The sequence below is a fragment of the Chrysochloris asiatica genome, unplaced genomic scaffold (assembly GCF_000296735.1).
Source record: "Chrysochloris asiatica unplaced genomic scaffold, ChrAsi1.0 scaffold00013, whole genome shotgun sequence".
Lineage (NCBI taxonomy): Eukaryota > Metazoa > Chordata > Mammalia > Afrosoricida > Chrysochloridae > Chrysochloris > Chrysochloris asiatica.
In genome coordinates this window covers 1,778,861-1,799,642 of record NW_006408531.1, presented here as the reverse complement: position 1 = coordinate 1,799,642, position 20,782 = coordinate 1,778,861, and the positions used below count along the sequence as shown (strand labels likewise).

General features: G+C 39.5%; 1 protein-coding gene across 1 annotated transcript in view; it reads left to right on the top strand.

Annotated features, from left to right (window-relative positions):
• Positions 1-328: 328 nt before the first annotated feature.
• The window catches only part of UTRN (utrophin), a 574,637-nt gene continuing 554,183 nt past the window's right edge, over positions 329-20,782 (top strand). The window contains exon 1 of the mRNA XM_006834702.1: positions 329-387. The gene's annotated coding sequence lies outside the window, so the exon portion shown is untranslated. The remainder of the gene's footprint in view (positions 388-20,782) is intronic.

Here is a 20,782-nt window from a genome sequence, read left to right as displayed (position 1 = left end):
AGGCAATAAAAAGTGTGATGAGTAATATTTAGAAAGTAAGGCTTAATCACCGTCTCACAAACTGGCTACAGTATGCTGTTGTTAGCCCCAACTAGATCTCTTGCGGAAGGTGCCTGAGCCTCCGTCAGTAGGCGTTAGCCAGCTCCAGAAATGAAGAGCTCTTCAGCCCCCACAGTCTTCAGTAACTGTGGACAATTGTGTCTCATGAGCTCTACAATTTAGCAGTGTGTTACCCACCGTAGGATGAGGGTCATCTTATTGAATGCACTTTATCCTAAAGGTGTAGATTGTGTAATACTTTCGTTTCTTCTATTCCCTCCTACAGATGAACACAATGATGTGCAGAAGAAAACGTTTACCAAATGGATAAATGCTCGATTCTCAAAGGTAACTGAGACTTTAAATTCTGTAAAATGACTCAACTGCCTCATTCAGACTCAGGAAGTTTGGGTGGAAGTGCAGTGACTTTCTACTGTGAAGTGTGCCCTAACAGAAGTCTTATGAGGATGCACATGGGAAAAATAGAATTTTCCTCTATAATAAATTTAAATGGAAATTCTGGTGTTTTTACTTCATGTGGTGCTCTTTATTTTGACCTAACATTCACTGGACACTTAACCTAATGGTTTGCTGGTTTTGGCTCCTTGATTCCTGGGTTTTAGGCAATGAATACATCAACTAAATTTTTCTTTGTGTTCACTTAGCTAAAATAAGATCACAATTTAATTTTAAATAGTTAAATGATCACTATTCAGGCACATTTTTACCTTGTGCAAAAATATTCAGTGCATTTTGTTCTTGTGGATATAGCTAATGATGCTCACCTACCCAGTGGGCTCTTTGCATAAGTATTCCTCATTTTCCCTTAAAGATCATTGGTTATTGAAGTTGGAATTTTGCCCATTATAATTGGATTGGGAAGAACACTTTAAGTTAATACACACATACACACAAAGTGGAAGGTGATTCTGAAAGTTAGCAGAAAATGGAATGAAAAGAAAATGGAGTTTTTCCATGAACTTTTGAAGCCTCCTTGTGTGTGTGTGTATACACAAATGCATATATACACACATACATCTATAAACACAGATACATATAATTTGTATGCCTAGTTTATTCTGGCAGATGGTGATTCCGCATGTGTCAGAGTATAAATGTGCTCCATGTGGTTTTAATGGCTGATTTTTCAGAAGTAGATCATCAAGCCTTTCTTCTGAGGTGCCTCTTGGTAAACTTGTACTTCCAAAATTTTGAGAAGCAGCCATGTGCATTAACCATTTGTACCATCAGGGACTCCCTCTAATAAACTATGAGATCAACTATAGAAATATGAAAAGTAGAGGTTTCTTAAAGAAATACCTGGTAGTCTTTTCTTGTTGTTGTTGTTGTCAGGTGCCATTGAGTCAGAACTGACTCATAGTGACCCCATGCCCAGCAGAATGAAACAAAGTCTGATCCTGGGCCAACCTCACTACCACTGCCACACTTGAGTCCATCAGTGCTGCCACCTGGCCAAGCCATCTCGCTGGGAGGTTTTCTTGTTGGTACTCTTTTAGGTAGTATTAAAGCTATTTTAACTGAGTTATTTTTCAAAATTTCCTATTAGAGATGGGTGTAAATGTGAGAAAAATAAACCTAGCATTTATTTGAGGAAAAAAAATGAGGCTGTTTTATGATGACTTTGAGTAATAGCCCAATTTAAAAATTGCTCTGATCCCAGTATTTATAGTTGATTATTTGATTGCAGTGTTTTCGTAGTTTTTGCCAAGTTTTTTTTTTCCTTGAGGGATAGTTTATCTTGCTTCTGAGCCTGTTAGGAATGTGAACACTGATTTTGACAGCAGGATCAGGAATGTAAATGGTACTTACGTAATTGGTGGTACATTTAAGATTATCCCAAAGCAGATGGAGGCGTTTTAAAAGATGAAATTTAAAATTTGTTCTGTTCTAGAGGTACAGGTAACATCTACAGCTTGGGCTTGACATTATTCAAAATCTTTAAAGTATTCATCTGCATGTGACCCTATTTAGGTACCATAGTTTCAGTCTGGAAATGCTATGCTTTATTCAGTGACCTCAGAAGTACTCGTATGTATACGATTATCCATTTCAGTTATTATTGGGGATGTCTTAAGGTTTTCTTGGGAAACAGAACCAAAGATATATATACATATTTCAAGAGTTTGATTCATGATATTGTGAGGGCTGGAAAGCCCAAAATTTACAGGTCAGGTGGTAGACTGGAGACTCCTCGTGTTTGCATCCCAAGATCTGTTGGTCAGGGGACGGAATGCATAGTGAAGAGGGAGAGTGAATTCTGCCGAAACATCTAATGATTGTCTGGAAGCAGAAGATATCCTAAGGAAACACCCTTTTCAACAGATTGATTGAGTGCACTACCTGATATTATATAGAACAGCAACTAGACTAGGGTTTTTCCAAATCCCTGGGAACTGTAGCCTAGATAAATGCACACATGAACTTAACCATCATAGGGTTAGCACAGTCATTCTACAGATAGCACAAGTTATTACAGTTTTTAGCAGCTTAGTTTAGATTGGGAAAGATTGCCTTTGAACTGATATTGAAGATCAGGTTGAAAACATTGTAGCTTTAATTAGGGAACATTTGAAGCTTGCTGAAGTACTTTTGAACTTGATGATGAGAGTAGAGAGAAGTAGACAGCACCAAATGGTTTGGAGGGTGGGTGTACAGCAGAAGAGAGATGACAGTTGAGAGGGAATAACTGGACATGTTTAACCTTAACAGTATTGCTATGAATTTGGTTCAGGTAAGACATTCCCTTGGCAGCACATCCTAGACTGTTGAACTAGAGCGAGACCCAGCAGAACTGTTTTATTTTGAGGTATAGAGCACATTGAAGTTTAGAGGCAGAACCTTACTTGAAGCCATTACTGATTACTGTTGATTACTCCAAAGTACTCATTTGCTTTGCACTTTAAAAATACCCTCACTATAATTGTCCTTAGCTTCTGCTAGCTGCCAGGTCAGTGGTTCAAACCCATGCCACTCTATGAACAAAAGATAAGGCTGTCTGCTCCTGTAAAGATTTACAGTCTTGGAAACCCTACATAGGGTCACTGTGAGTCCTAGTGTGTAGGGTAAGCACTGGAATGTTTACCTGCAAGGTTGGCAGTTCCAACCCACCAGGGGATACTTGAAAAGCCTACACAGGGTTTCTGTGAGCCTGCACTGACTTGACAGCACTTAAAAACAACATGAACTGGAATCAGCTAAATGGCACTGGGTTTTTCTGGGTTACTTTCTAACCATTCTCACTGGTTATATACCTGAAATCTCTCAAGAAATTTCCCAGTAGTTAAGGTGGGCAGATAATCTTTAAATCTTAAGCCAAAAATATCCCCTGATGTCTTCATTAAACTAAATAATACTTATTGCTCTTGAATTGATTCTGATTCATAGCAACCATATAAGACAGGCTAGAACTACCCCATAGCATTTGATAGGTTGTAATCAGCTCTGGTAGCATAGTGGTTACTAATCGGGCTCCAAACTGCAAGGCGCAGTTCGAAACTACCACCTGTTCTGTGGGAGAAAGATGAGGCTTTCTGCTCCCGTAAAGATTTACAGCCTTGGAAACCCTGTACAGGGTCGCTATGAGTTGGAACCGACTCCACGGCACATAACAACAACAACAATCTTTATAGAGGCAGAAGTCCTACATCGTACTAATGAATGGTTGATGAATTCAAACTACTGACTTGTCGGGTAGCAGTTGAGCACTTAACCACTGATCTGCTAGGCACCTTAGCTTAACCAGTGTTGTTGTTAGGTGCCATAGTGTCAGTTCTGATTCATAGTGTACAGCAGAATGAAACATTCCCTGGTCGTGCACCAGCCTCACAATCATTTCTGAGTTTGAGTCTATTATTGCAGCTACTGTGTTAACCCACCACTCGTCTGTCAGTTTGTCGTACTGCGGTGGCTTGCGTGTTGCTGGGATTCTGGAAGCTTTGCCATGGATATTTTAAATACCATCAGGGTCACCCACGGTGGACTGGTTTCAGGTGAGTTCCCAGAGGAAGACAGATTAGGAAGAAGGAGAGATAGACTACTTCTGAATATTTAGTCACTGAAAACCTTATAAATAGCAGTGACATACTGTCAGCATCAGAATATTGAATACTGAAACATGATAAAGAGCACCAGAATATTGTGAGATGTAGTGCCAAAAGATGAGCATCACAGGATGAAAGCACTCAAAATGCGACTGGGGAAGAGATGCCTCCTCAAAGTGGAGTTGTCCATGTGATGCAAATGCAGTAAAGCCCTCGGGGACCATCATTTGCTAATGGTGCACAACTCAAAATGAAGTGAAACAGTTGTAAATATCCATTAATACTTGGAACATGGACTGTACCAAGTATGAATCTAAGAAAATTGGAAATTGTCAAAAGTGAAATGGAATGCATAAACATTGATAATCCTAGGCATTAGTGAGTTGAAATGGACTGGTTTTGGTCACTTTGAATCTCACAATTACATGGTTTACTATGCTGGGAATGACAAATTGAAGAGGAATGGCGTCATATCAATCTGTCTTGAAGTACAATGCTGTCTGTGATAGGATAATATCTGTAAGTCTACAAAGAAGACCAGTTAATGCCACTATTATTCAAATTTATATACTGACCACTAAAGCCAGTGATGATGGAATTGAAGAATTCTATCAACTTCTTCGGAGTCTTGGTGTAACACTGTGGGTTAATGCACTGTACTGCAAAGTTGGTTTGAATCGCAAGCTTGGCAGTTCAAGCTCACGGACTGCTCCTCGGAAATCCTGTACAGGGTTGCTATGGGTGGGAACTGACTCCATGGGACTTAGCAGCAGCAACAACAACCAACTTCTTCAGTCTAAAATTGATCAAACATGCAATCAAATTGTATCGATAATTATTGGTGACTGGAATGCAAAGGTTGGAGACAAAGAGGAACGATCAGTAGTTGGAAAATAAGACCATGGTGATAGAAATTGTAGCTGGAGAACGCATGATAGACTTTTGCAAGACAAATGGCTTCTTCAATGCAAATACCATTTTTAAACAACATAAAAGGCACCTATACACATGGACCTTGCCAGATGGAAAACAGAAATTGAATTGATTACATCTGTGGAAAGAGACAGTGGGAAAGCTCCATATCATCAGGCAAATCAAAGCCAGGGGCAGACTCTAGAGTGGACTATCAATGTCTCCTATGCAAGTTCATGCTGAAGCTGAAGAAAATGTAAAACAAGTCCATGAGAGTCAAAATATGACCTTGAATATATCTCACCTGAATTTAGAGATCATCTAAAGAACAGATTTGATACATTAAACACTAAGGACTGAAGACCAGAAGATGACATCAAGAACATCGTGAAGGAATGACATTAAGAACATCATAGAGGAAGGAAGAAAAAGGTCCAAAATAGATATCAAAAGAGATTTGAAAACTTGCTCTCCAGTGTAGAGAGGTTTAAACAAAAGGAAGACAGGAAGAGGCAAAACAACTGAACAGAAAATTTCAAAAGGCAGCCCGAGAGGACAGAGTAAAATATTACAACAAAATATGTAAAGACTTGGAGTCAGAAAACCCAAAGGGAAGAACACGCTCAGCATTTCTCAAACTGAGGGAAATGAAGAAAAAATTCAAGCCTCCACTTTCAGTATTGAAAGATTCTATGAGTAAAATACTGAATGATGAAGAAAGCATCAAAAGAAGATGGGAGGAATACACAGAGTCACTGTACCAAAAGAAATGGTTGATGTTCAACCATTTCAAGAAGTAGCATAAGATCAATGGCCAATGATCCTGAAGGAAGAACACCAAGCTGAATTGAAGGCATTGGCAAAGAACAAGGAACTCAGAGTAGATACAGTACAAATTGAAATCTTTTCACTAACTGATTCAGCATTGGAGGCACTCACTTATCTATGCCAAGAAATTTGGAAGACAACTACTTGGCCAACTGACTGGAAGAGATCTGTAATTGTGCCCATTCCAAAAAGAAGTGACTCAATGGATTGTGGAAATCATCGGACAGTATCATTGATATGTCATGTGAGTGAAGGTTTACTAAAAGTAATACAAAAATGGCTACAAGCATATATTGACAGAGAACTTCCAGAGGTTCAAGCCAGATTCAGAAGAGGGTGTGGAATAAGAGATATTATTGTTGTTGTCAGATTGATCTTGGCTGAAAGCAGAGAATACCAGAAAAATATTAATCGGTGCTTTATTGACTACTCAAAGGCTTTCAATTTAGTGGATCATGACAAACTATGGACAGCATTGCGAAGTATGAGTATTCTGGAACACTTAATTGTGTTCATGAGGAATCTATACATGGACCAAGAGGCAGTTGTTCAAAGAGCAAGGGAACACCGAATGGTTTAAAATTAGGATAGGTATGCAATAGGGTTGTATTCTTTCACCATAATTATTCAGCCTGTATGCTGAGCAAATAATCCGAGAAGGTGGATATATGAAGATCAACGTGGCATCAGGATTGGAGGAAGACTCATTAACAACTTGTGATATACAGATGACACAACTTTGCTTGCTGAAAATGAAGAGGACTTAAAATACTTACTGATGAAGATCAAAGATGACAGAATTTGGTGTAGGTTGCATCTTAATGTAAAGAAAACAAAAATCCTCACCCGCTGGACCAATAAACAACATTCATATAAATGGAGCAAAGATTAAAGTTGTCAACGACTTTATTTTGCTTGAATCTCCATCAACAATCATGGAAGCAGCATTCAAGAAATCAAACGATGTGTTTCATTGGGCAAATCTGCTGCACATGACCTCTTTAAATTGTTAAAGAGCAATGATGTAAGTTTGAAGACTAAGTTTCGCCCAAGCCATGGTATTTTCAATAACCTCATATGCATGCTCTAATTGGATCGTGAATATGGAAGACTGTAGAAAAATGGATGCATTTGAGTTATGGTGCTGGAGGAGGATATTGAAAGTACCATGGACTGCCAAAAGAATAAACCGATCTGTGTTGGAGGAAGTATAGCTACAATGTTCCTTGGAAGCCAGGATGACCGGACTTCATCTCTCATGCTTCGAACATATTGTCAGGAGGGCCCAGTCCTGTAGAAGGATATCATGTTTGGTAAAGTGGAGGCTTGGAGATAAAAAAGGAAGACTGCTAGTGAGATAGATTGGCATAGTGGCAGCAGTAATGGGCTCAGGCGTAGCAACAATTATGAGGTTGTCCCAGGACTGGGCAGTGCTTCGTTCAGTTGTGATTTGGTGTCGACTCAATGGCACCTAACAACAATAATGGTCATCCATCTCATTGAGAATCTTTCTCTTTTTCACTCGCCTGCTATTTTACCAGGCATGATGTCCTGGTCCAGGGGTTGGTCCCTCTTGATAACATGTCCAATGTATGTAAGACAAAGTTTCATTTTTCTGTCTCTAAGGAGCATTTTCTTTTTCTTTTTTATGTTCCAAAAAGACTTTATTTTCAAAAATAAATGGAACCCCATTGGTCATAGATGGTAGATGAGACATTGTCTTACATACTTTGGATATGTTATCAGGAGAGGCCAGTTCTAAGGAGCATTTTCACATCACTATTTCCAATTGTGTTCATTGTGGAATCTGTACCTAGACCAAGTAGCAGTCATTTGAAAGAGAAAAAAGGAATACTGTATGATATAAAATCAGACAAGGTGTATATCAGGATTGTATCCATCGCCATTCTTATTCAATATATATGATAAACAAGTAATCTAAGCAGCTGGACTATATAAAGAATTTGGCATCAGGATTTGAGAAAAGCTCTTAGACAACTTGTGATGTGCAGATGACAGGGCTTTGCTTGCTGAAAATGGAAAAAACTTAAAACACTTACTTAATGATGAATATCAAAGACAACAATATCCAGTATAGATTACTGGTCAATATAAGGAAAAAGAAAACCCTCATGGCTTAACCAGTAAGCATCATCATGAGTAACAGAGAAAATATTGAAATTGTCAAGGATTTCATTTTACTCGGATCCACAATCAACGCCCAAGGAAGCAACAGTCAAATCAAATGAAATACTGCATTGTGCAAACCTGATGTCAAGGATGTTTTTAAAGCGTTGACAGATGAAAGATGTCATTTTGAGAACTAAGATGGTCCTGGCTCAGGTCCTAGTGTTTTCAATTACATGACGTGTATGTGAAAAGTAGCCAGGGAAGAATGAAAACAGAAAAATTAATGCCTTTGAATTACCATGTTGGTAAAGAATATTGAAAATACCATACACTGCTAGAAAAATGAACAAATCTGTCTTGGAAGAAGAACCAAGGGATAATTTGGCTGGATAACTGTGTATTCCTGTTGGTGTGTGCTGTCGAGTTGATCCTGACTCATAGTGACCCTATATAGGGTTTCTGAGGAGCAGCTTGTAAGCTTGAACCGCTGACCTTGCAGTTCAAACTGACCTTGTGTTCCAGCGTATTAACCCACAGTGCCACACCAATACTTTGTTGTTGTTAAGTGCCGTCGAGTCGATTCCGACCCATAGCGACCCTGTATAGGATTTCCAAGGAGCAGCTAAAACCACTGACCTTGTGGTTCAAATGACTTTGCAATCTGGCACATTAACCCGCAGCTCCACACCAGGACTCCACACCAATACTAGGCTAGCACAAAACAGTTAAAAATGATGAATTTTGTTTCCTTTTCTTTTGGTATAGGGTTTCCGAGGAGCAGCTGGTCAGCTTGAACCACTGATTTTGCAATTCAAACGGCTTTCAGTCTAGTGCGTTAATCCACAGGGCCTCACACTATCAAATCAATTTCAACTCATGGTAACCCTGTGTAGGGTTTCTAAAGCTGTAAATCGTTGTAGAAGCAGAAAACCTCATCTTTCTCCTTAGGAGGGGCTTGCAGTCCAGTGCTTATCTTACAGAGCCACTGAGCTCCTTCTGCTCTTTGGTATGTTGTTGTTGCTAAGCACTGTTGAGTTAGTTCTGACTGATAACGACCCTGTATAGGGTTCTCAAGGAATGGCTGGTGGGTTTAAACCACCTACCTTGCATTTAGCAGTCCAGTGCTTATCCTAAAACACTGCACTAGGATTCATCCTTTGGTTTATTGTTGTTGTTGTTAAGCGCCCTCGAGTCAGTTCTGACTAATAGCAACCATGTATAGGGTTTCCAAGGAGTGGCTGGTGAGCTTGTACCACCGACCTTGTGGTTCAGCCTGACCTTGCAGTCTTGTGTATTAGCCTACAGCACCACACCAGGACTCCAGTCCTTTGGTATGTTGTTGATGTTAAGTGCCGTTAAATTGGTTCCGATTCATTGCGACTGTGTATAGGGTTTCTTAGGAGCATCTGGTGAGTTTGAACTGCAGACCTTGTGTTTCAAACCGACCTTGCAATCAGATTTAGAATGTAATTAGCCACGGTTCTGAAGTGTCTCTGTGGTGTGGGCTGCTCTACAGAGAGATCCAAACAGATGCTGATGGTATCTTTTGTCGTTTAGGAACAGTAAATAGACACTTTCCTAGACATTTTCCTTTTGGTCCCTGTACCCACCCCATGTCTGAATGAAATTCCAAGTCCTGATGAATCTAGTAACTATATGCTTGATCTACAGATACTCACGATGGTTCACTTCTCTCTGTATTTACCGATACCTCCTATTCTCAGACACTATTATGTATGTTAGGGAAATTGGGGAAGACTGTAAAATGGGCAAAAGCAAATTAGTGGGTACCCTGTCTAGCTCAATCACGCTGCTTATTTCTTTGCTTCATTATCTTTGAGATACTTAAAGGAAGCAAGAGAACAAACCAACCAAGAACCGTTGTGGAATCTACTCTCAAGGTGACACCCTATATGTCAAAGTAGAACTGGGCGCCATAGGGTTTTCAATGGCTTCTTTGAAAGTGGATTCCAGGCTTTTCTTCCTAGGTGCCTCTGGGTAGACTCAAGCCTCCCACCCTTCTGGTTAGCACGCAGGTGATTTAACTGTATGCACCTCTTAGGGACCCCAACTGTGTTGTGAAAAACTGGTAATAATGCAAATTATTCTTATTTAGAAAATGTAAATTAGTTGGAATGCAATTCTGATTGTCTCTTGGATAGACTGCTTTTTCCAGTTGTAAAGCTATTTCCGCTTTCTTTAATGCATATAAATTAGTGGTTCTCTGTATTCTCTTTGGAACTCTTTATTACACCTTACTGGTTCACTTGTTAGTTAATGAATTGAAGTCTCTGACACCTGTATATTTCATATTTACATGAGAGAGATGGTTTTACCTTTTTTTTTTTTTTTAAAATTGTCTTTTAACACCTGAACCAATATAATAATGTGCCAACTAGCTCTTCCTTTCTATGCTATCTTCTTCATCCCACCTTCCATTCTCTTCAGGGTTGTTGTTGGTAAGTTCTCTTCAAGTTCGTTCCAACTCATAGTGACCCTGTGAGTGGCTGGTGAGTTTGAACCTCCGACCTAGTGGTTCAAACTGACATTGTGGTCAATGCTTAGCCTACAGTGCCACGGCTCTTCCTATCTATTCTCTCTTCTTTTTCCTACCTTCCACTTTCTACTGGGTGGCTAAAGTCATTTTAGAACGTAATATCTCTTTCTCTTCTGTAAGGTCTTGTCAGTTACTGCCCAGTGTTCATTCTTGTCTGTTAAGGTACTAAGTACTTGCTCCCGTATCCCCACCCTCAATTTCATCTTCCTCTACTCTTCCTTCATTATGTTCTAGCCAGATTGGTCTTGGCTTCCCACCCCTATGTGCTTCCCTACAGCCTTCCCCCATGTTCCTCTCTTCATCTTTTCTTGGCCAACTCTAATTTCTCCTCTTGTCTTAACTAAATATCACTTCCTCAAGGGTTCCTTTTCCGAATTTCCAGACTTGGATCCATAAGATTTATATTCTCAAAGTGTTACTGTCTGTCTGAAGCTCTTAGCATAATAGTAATTTAAATCACTGCATCCAAAAATATTTGCCTGTTTCCTCACTAGATTGTAGTAAGTCACGGCTGCAGGAAACATCTATTGTGTTCAGCATCTGTTGTGTTCAGTGTGGTATTTATAGGATGAATAAGTTACAGAAAGACAGTAACACAAATATGCATTTAGTATACCACATAGTATATATCAAAAACCCAACTAGAGATCGTCATGTTGGAAAAATAGAGGAGTAGAGTGTGAAATTGAAGGCAAAAACATAAACTACATTATGCATCAGGGTTTTTGCTGTCTTTATTCACCAGAAATAAATAAACAGACAAATCCAACTATGTAAACTTTTCCTATTTGCTTGGTTCGTTAGAGTTGTACTGGAAAAGTTGTTAAATAACCATTTGGATTTAAAGTCATTTGATGGATTCCCTTAATTCTCTGACACAGATTCTTCACATAGGATCACTTTTTCCCATCACAGTGAAGAACAATAAGATCTAAAATTGAAAATTGGTCCCATGTCTTCCTTGATAAGAGATTATGCATGGTGAAGAGCTTCACAATACTGAATAATACAGGCTTAAAACCACGTTCTAATTTTTCATTGTATTTGGAAAAACACAGTAGCTGAGAGAGCACCCACAATAAATAGATACTCTGTTTGCTGTAGATTCTGAGTAATATTTCCCAGAGAACACAAGGTTTTGGAGGTTTTGGAGCTTGAGTATCCTGAAAAGACACTCAGTGTATAATACCATAGGATTGTTGGATCTTGAATAGTTATGAAGAGCTCAGAAGACAAACTGAAGGAGCTAAGACTTAAGAAATTAAACATGTATTCCTGGACATACTGCCCACTAATTTATGACTTCTGGCAAATTATTAAACAAACTTTTTTCAGGTTAGTTGATTTTCCTTCCATGAGCCATCAAACACATTTGATGGTAATTCTCTGCCTCACATTGCTGAGGAATATTGTGATATTACTGTGAAGCTTTAGAGGAGATTATAATTATTTAGCAGGGCTAAGTAAACACTTCTTGGTGAGTTGCTGTAGGATCAGCACTGGACTGCAAACCACAAGGTCAGGTGTTCAAACCCACTAGTCACTCCTTGGAATCTCTACAGTGTCGCTATAAGTCGGAGCCACCTCCACGGCACTGAACAGCAACAACAAATAAACACCTGTCACTTACCCCCAACTTGTGTTATCTGTGGTTGTGCTACCTACATATACATATAATTCCACAAAAATGGAAGATAGCATGCCTCATTTGGCCACTTTATCTTATCATGTGGTTTGTAACACTTGAATCTTTTGTTTACGAAGAACCTCTGGGTTGATTGCTCATATGTTCATCTCCCAGGAGAGGCAGGGAAGTCCTCATTGCTTTACTTTTGGGAAATTTGTTCTGACTTTGAACTTGCATTTTCTTTGGCTAACTTTCAGAGCTCATCTGGCAGAGCTGAGAACATGCAAGTTGTAGCAACTCTTCTGTCTGTTTGGTGAGGCCATGCTCAAAAGAGGCTTAACAAGTAAAGGTTAAGTTTGTGGTGGTTGTTAAGTGCCGTTGAGTCAGTTCAGGCTCATAGCAACCCTGTACAGGCTTCTGAGGAGCGGCTGGTGAGTTTGAACTGGCAACGTTGCAGTCCAAACCGACCTTATGGTCAAGTACTATGGCGCCACACCAGAACTCCATCCAAAGGTTAGGTAGAGAATATGTCAAATTAAACAAGGTCAATTTCAGTTTGTGCAAATTTGGCTTTTATTTTTTGAATCTTTCTAAGACAAAAAAGTGCCAAGTTTTCAAATAAATTTCCATTCCAAACTTGAAATTTAATTTGATGCAACATAAAAGGAAATTTGTGGATCATTTTTTTGCAGTTTTGATTTAAAGATCTATTTAGATGTGTTCTTAACAGATAGCATGGGATGCTGTTTTAGTAGTATTTTTAAAATATAACTTTATTGAGTTTTTAGTAAAAGTTTACGTAGCAAGTTAGGTTCCCATTTGACAATTTCCACACAAATTGTTTGGTGGCATTACAGACATATCTCGACGATATGGTGGGTTCGATTGCAGACAACTGCAATTAAACACGTATTGCAACAAAGTGAGCCACATGAATTTCTTGGCTTTCCAGTGCATATGGAAGGTGTGTTTATATTACCACACACTGTTAAGCCTGCAATATGGTTTTTGTTAGGTGCCAGAAAGTTGGTTCCAATTTTTGGTGACCTGATGTACAACATGCTTCCTGGTCCGCTCCATCCTCACAGTTGTTGTATGTGGGACCCCACTGTGGTAATCCCTCTCCTTGAGGATTTTCCTCTTTTACACTGACCCTCTCCTGGGAGTGGGCCTACCTGGTAACACATCCAAACTACATGAGACAAAGTTTCACCATCCTTACAGCTAAGAAGTTTTGTGACATTTAAAAATGATTTAGAGATTTAGAATGGAAGTAGAAAAAATCAGCCAGAACCCTTTTCCTACCAGTAGATGTTCAGTCCTCTTTTTAGTATTGTTTGATGGTAGATAGCATCTATGTTAGAGGTTTGAATTTAGAGTGTTACACATTGGGTACACTATTGATTTACTTTCATGAATATGTGCCACTCAATTAATTGTTTTAGAAGCCATAACCGTTCATGAAGTTTCTTAAAATAGTATTTAAATTTATGTCTATTCACTGATACCTCTAAAAAGCAAACAATAAAAAATGTACCCCATGATCATAAACTCCAACTTCTAGATAGTTTTTGTCTATACTTACGTGAACTTTTTTTTTTTTCCCATTCAGCTTGACTATTATTATTTTGGAGTTTGATCCCAAACATTATGCTTACAAAATTAATTTCATCTGGTTACTGTGGTTAAATATTTTTTTTTAAAAAAGCAGTCCAGTGGGTATCCTACAGCACCACACCAGGACTCATGGAGGTTTAAACCCACCACCTGCTCCTCAGTATACAGGGTCACTATGAGTTGGCACTGATTCAATGGAACTTAACAACAATGGACTGCCAGAAGAACAAATAAATCTGTGTTGCAAGAAGTACAGCCAAAATGCTCCTCAGAAGTCAGGATGGCTGGTGAGACTTCATATTTCATTCTTTGAATATGTTATCAGGAGGGACCAGTCCCTGAGGAAAGACATCACACTTGGTAGAGTGGAAGGTCAGTGAAAAAGAGGAGGACCTCCAATAAGATGGATTGACACAGTGGCAGGAACTTAAGCAGAAAACAGCTGTGAGGATGGCACAGGACTGGGCAGTGTTTCGTTCTGTTGTTCGTAGGACGTCTTTTCCTGCTTCTCATTATATGTTTTTATACCCTGATTACTTGTAATGGGTTTCAGTAAATCCTAGGGCAGACTTGTTTGTGTTTGCTACATCTGTTATTTTGTATAAATTTGGCAGAGGTGAGCTAGCTCCTAAGTCCCTTTGAATATCCTCGCCATGGTGTTTGTTCACATCTATTTACATGTACCTTGAAGGCAAGTTCTGCCAACAGTACACCTACATTTCTGTATGGCCACATTTGACTCGAACTGACCTGTCAGTGTCCTCTTCAGTTTTCAGAGACAGCTGGCATTTTCCTGGCTTGACTGTGACCCGTCATTGAATGTAGGTGTCTACAACCCTTGTCTCCGGAAGGCCCTTGCCTTCTTCTGGGTCATGCCATGGGGCTGTAGATCTTAGTGCTGGGCCTTGTGTTTACAGTGGTGGCTTATGACTGGCATTCTTATTGAGTTGTAATTCAAGCTGGTTCTAATTCATTGCATCCCTGTGTGTAATAGAATGAAAGTTTGCACTATCATTATGATTAGTGTTGTGACCACTATGTAATTTGAATACCTCCCAACCTTGGGACCCATCTTTCAGTAGTATATCAGACAGTATTTTGTTATGATTGATAGGTCTTCATTGGCTAATTTTGGGAAGTCTATTTCTAAACCTTTTTTTAAAAGACCTTCTTGTCTGGAAGCTCTACAGAAACCTGTATATCCTGGATGAACCTGTTGTTGTTGTTAAGTGCCACTGTGTCGATTCTGACTCATATCAACCCTATATAGGATTTCAGACGTGTGGCTGGTGGGTTTGAACAGCTGACCTTGTGATTAGCCGTCTTATCTTACTTATCTTGCTGTGTCACACCAGGACTTCACTGGGTGTATTAAATACTGGTCTACTCAAGCTAACACAGTGTGAGCAGCGGCCAGATGGATGGTAGATCCCTGCCTTCAAGAGAGTGGAAAAAAGAGCTAGGGAGGAGAGGCTAACACTGGTCACATAGGACTGTCGCATTTGTCATCTGTACTCATACCCATGTTGCCTTTTTGTTTTTTAAAGGTTAAATGTCACCCAAGGCTTATCTGTCATCCAAGTTCAAGAGTGTTCATTTGTACTATTTTATGTTTATGAGAAAACTATAGAAACACTCTCTTGTGATTGGAGAGGGTGACCTAAACTTGGCATTTCTGCAGGGTCAAACACAAAAGAGGTATTCATCAAATATTTGTGCAATTGAATTATTAAACTGTTTTCTTTCTGTCAGAGAAGTCTTAGCAAATAACATTTAAATACATAAATATGAGGCTAACTATGAAGATAAATCCGTTTTTATTTTTATTAAAAGATGACTTCTGACATTTCCAAACTGCTTCCCAGATTAGATCCCAGGTTCAGAGTCTGTGCTAAGAAAGTATTATACATGCTTTAGAGCAGGGCTTTGAGCTGATTTGAACTGGTTCAATTATGACTGATGAAGCAAAATGGCAAAAATTGGCTAAGGATCCCTGGTAGCGTAGTGGTTATGAATCGGGCTGCTAACCTCAAGGTCAGCAGTTCGAAACTACCAGCTGTTCCATGGTCCCATGGGAGAAAGATAAGTCTTTCTGCTCCTGTAAAGATTTACAGCCTCGGAAACCCTGTGCAGGGTCACTATGAGTCAGAACCGACTCCATGGTACTTCACAACAACAACAACAAGAATACTAACTGGAGTAGGAAAAATTGCAGGTTGAAGCCCTGGAATGGGGGACTCAGACAAGTAAGTGACATGGAGAATAACACACATTTAAAGCAGCAAGGCAGGCTTTCAACTTTTAGCTGGGCACAGTTGTTTCAACTCAGCCAATCAAGAGATTTGGTTGTTACGTAACAGGCACACTGCCCTTGTTTTCTAAGAGGGAGATTAACTTTCTAGTAGGCTTCAACATATAATTTTCCCCACTTTAGTTTACTTTTGAATTCATCTACATTTTAAAAATTTGAGTCCAATCTGGTGTCATTTTATTGACCATAACTGAACTGGGCTGAACCAGTTCAAAGACCTGCTTTATAAACTTAGCTTTAGTTTTGAAATAAAAATTTTTTTAAGCTTTTATTGTGAATTGAGTGAAGGTTTATAAGGCATATCATTCAACAAATCATTGCAATGATTACAAGCCCCTGTGGGCACCATCAGCTAACAGTATTTACCTCTTTTTTTTTTTTTTTAATGTACACATATCACATTGAAAATATATATTTGTTTAAATGTCCAAAGGGCACATTTTGCCAGCCAGTCTCCTGCCCGCAGGCACACGGCCTGTCTCAGTCCTCTGCTGCTCTGTCTCTCGATGCCATCACCTCTACCACCGTCTCTGTTGTCGCTGCTCTTCTGCTTAGGATCCCTTGCTCCTCTTATGTTCTTTCCTTTTGATGGTCCAAGGGTCCTCTGTTTCTGAAATGACAGATTAACTGCTGCCCTCTTTTAGTTACACCTCTTATACATTTATAATTATGACAATTACCATTAGTCCTGATAACAGTTACTCACAATTGAATCCTAAAATCTTATCTCTATCATCACCAGACCCATCTGGACAAGAGGAAAATGATTCCTTGGGAATTCTTTTGTTGTGACATGGATCACCCTCCTGAAAGCTTGTAAGCCAGCCACTTCATGCTTTTGTTGTTAAGTGTCATCGAGTCGATTCTGACCCGTGGCGACCCTGTATAGGGTTTCCGAGGAGTGGCTGGTGAGCTTGAACCGCCAACCTTGCAGTTCAAACGGCTTTGCAGTCTGGCGCATTAACACACAGCGCCACTCCAGAACTCCTCCCAATTTTGATAGCTGAAATCTAAGTTGCCTGTAATTTTGAAGTAATCTGTATGTTGCATTCTTTTTTGTACTCTTTGGAAAGTCATTGAATATACTTATCGTTTTCCCCAGTAAGTAAATATTGCCTTCTCTATATGTTACAAGCCTGTGCCTTCATAAGTCTAGTGGCAATATAGTGCAATTTTTATGAACATGAATTTGAGAACTTACCTTGAAGTATTAGATCCTGACTTTGCCTCCCACTTGTCATGTAACTAAGGCAGACCTTTGTTTCCTAATGTGCAAACTAGGGATTAAAATGCTATTGTTATTGTTGTTGTTAGGTGCCATTGAGTGTGTACAACAGACTGAAAGTCTTCCTGGCCTGTACCATCCTTCCACTTGTCATGTTTGAATCTATTGCAGCTGCCATTGTGCCAGTCCATCTCTTTGGGGATCTTTCTCTTTTTCACGGACTTTCTACTTTACTAGACATCATGTCTTTCTGCAGGAACTGGCCCCTCTTGATAACATATCCGAAGTATGAGAGATGAAGTCTCGTCATCCTGGCTTCTAAGGAGCATTGTGGCTATAGTTCTAACACAGATTTGTTTGTTCTTCTGGCAGTACATGGTACCTTTAATATTTTTCTCTAACACCGTAATTCAGATGCATCAGTTCTTCTCCAGTCATCCTTATTTATTGTTCAACTTTCACATGCATATGAGGCCATTGAAAGTATAATGGTTTGGGTCAGATGCGCTTTAGTCCTTAAACTGAGCCCTCTGCTCTTTACCAGTCTAAAGAGGTCTTGTGCAGCAGATTTGCCTCATGCAATACATTGCTTGATTTCTTGACTGCTGCTCCCATGAGTGTAGATTGTGGATCCAAGCAAATTATAGTCTTTGACAACTTCAGTCTTTTCTCCATTTATCATCATGTTATTTATTGGTACAGTTGTGAAGATATTTGGTTTCTTTACAGTGAGGTTCAACCCACACTGAAGGCTGTAGTCTGGTCTTCATCATCAAGTGCTTCAAATCCTCTTCACTTTCAGCAAGCAAGGTTTTGTCATCTGCATAGGTGACTTCTTTCCATTAGTGATGGGACAGTCCTAAGTGGAGTCAGTCAGGAATGCACAGTGTTCTGTAGTGATTGGTCAAGTGTGTGTGTAGTATGGATGTGTGTCTTGTGTGTAACATTTCAGCCAAAGTTTTGAAGTCAAGGGCAATGATCAGCCTTGTATGAATGACTTACTTCTAGAAGGGGGCAGGCAGACTGAATCATCCAAGTTTGTATTCAGCAGAATGTTTCATAGGAGCCCTTTCTCCTATTTGTTGTTCAGTAAACAAACGAATAAACCAGATAAAAGAGAGAAAGGAAATGAGGGTTTCATTTAGAAAACAAAACAAAACAAAACAAAAATAAGAGAAAATTAATTCCAACTCTCAAATGTCCCACTTTTCCATTGAGCACAAGTGTTGATTCAGGATGAATCCCATGAGTTTGCTGTTGAATTATGTCTTGCCTATGGTGTACTCCCGGAGCACAATGTATGCCATTATTCCGCATGGCAGTTGTGTTTGAATAGGATACGTCCCCAGAGACTGTCACATTACTGAATCAGTATTGGGAAGTTCTTTCTCTACAAATAGAAATTAATTTGTACTCATGCTCAGAGTCTGTGTTTATATTCCTGTCTGCGAGGAAAGAGTGCTTTTTGGTCTTATCAGTCCTTCCAGATGCTGTTGATGTTTTATGGCATTTCTCTGAAACACTGAAGTTATAAGATGAATTATAATATTTACCATGTATTGAACCTCTGTCATCTGGCTTCTAACAGATGAACAAATAGACATGGAAAGGTTGAGTAACTTACACAAAGTTAGGTGGCTACTAGGAGGCTTCTTGTCTACACATAATTGATGAGCATTCACGTGATGCAAAACACACAGATATTTTAATTCTTTTTTTAATATGTACACACAAATAACATGTAATTATTATATCTGCATGAGGCAGTGGTAGTTTACTGGTAGAAATCTTGCCTCCTATGCAAGAGACCAGGGTTCAATTCCTGGCCAATGAACTTCATCAACAGCCATCATTTGTCAGCCAGTGGAGCTTATGCATTGCTATGATGTTGATCAGGTTACAGTGGAGCTTCCAGATGAAGACAGACTAGGAAGGAAGACCTAGCAATCTACTTCAGAAAAATCGATCAGTGGAACCATTTGGATCACAAGTTTATAGGGGCTGATTCAACTCTCTGACAGACTAACTAACAACATCTAGATCTCTCCATCTCTATTTCCTAACACCCTCTCAGGTTCTCACAGTCTCATTTGGTTTTCTTCCATGATTGTTACCTACATTCCTGTGTCTTCTCAATGTCTAAGGCAAAAGCTGCTCCACTCCCCTTGAAAGGGAATCGGGTTATTTGGTGGCCAATTTGCTGAACTGTATTTTCATTGGTTGGAGGAAGAGGATCTGAAGTAGCCAGAGACGGAGCTCACCTGCCTTTTGGTTTTACAGATAGTGGTTGGGAAGTCTCTCATGTGTGGGAATTTCCCTTTGCTCTGCCTTTTGAAGTTCTGCTTCTGGAATGTGTCGCCACCATCCTGTGAAACTGCTTGTTGTGAGCAAGATAATCCTGGTGTCTGTGACTCCATCCATCCCTGCTCAGGAGAATGGCAGCTGGGAATTGAAAAGCAGAGTGGTTCCAGATTCAGATAAGCCCCATTTTACTGATTCTTTGGAGACAACTTTATAATACCATCTCTCATTTATAGTATATGAATTTTGAAAACGCATGTAGTATGGATTATTAGTTGCCTGAACATTATACTTAGTTTAAAAACAGGTAAAATGTCAGAAAAGGGGATAATGCAAACTTTCAGGAAATTTCTAGATGACTCCCTCCTTCTGTTATATTTCTAAGTTCAGAATCAAATTTTGTTACATATATATGTTGTTCTTAAGTGCTGTTGAGTCGATTCCGACCCATAGTGACCCTGTATAGGGTTTCCAAGGAGTGGCTGGTGAGCTTGAATCGCCAGCCATGTGGTCCAGCGCATTAACCAACAGCGCTACAAAAAATGAAGATAAAACAATTGTTATTTATAAAATATCTTTATTAATGTCAAGAACTAGAACTGTTCGTCTGTGTAGCTTTCACATGGTAGTTAGCTGTTGTTCAGTTTTTTTCCCAACTTTGCAAGACTTTGTGTCCCAGAGTAGAACTGTCGCATAGGATTTTCTTGGCTGTAATCTTTACAAAAGCGGTTCCCCAGGCCTTCTATCTGCAGAACTGCTGGACAGATTTAATCACCAACCTTTAGGTTAGCAGCTGATTGCACACCATTTGCACCAGTTATTGCATTGTCCTTATTGTTTTCAGGACATTTTCACACTTTATTTTACCTTCATAATAAAATGTGAGGTAGAAAGAGGTTGTTTGGTGGCTGAGTTAGGTTCACCAGCTTGTTAGTGCTTGAACTGGTGTTAAAACTGAGACTTCGTGGCTTTCTCTGCCTTCGTGTATAGAAGCCTCCATAGTACATGCAGCTAAGGATCTGCAAAATGACATGGATTTCTGGATCTAATAGCAGAGTATGTTGTTGGGGCTAATGTTCATCAGTCAGAGCAAAGAGTTAGGAATGCTGTAAGCCTTGTAAGGAGTTCTGGTTGCACTATGGGTCAGGTGATGGGCTGCCAACTCCAAGTTTAA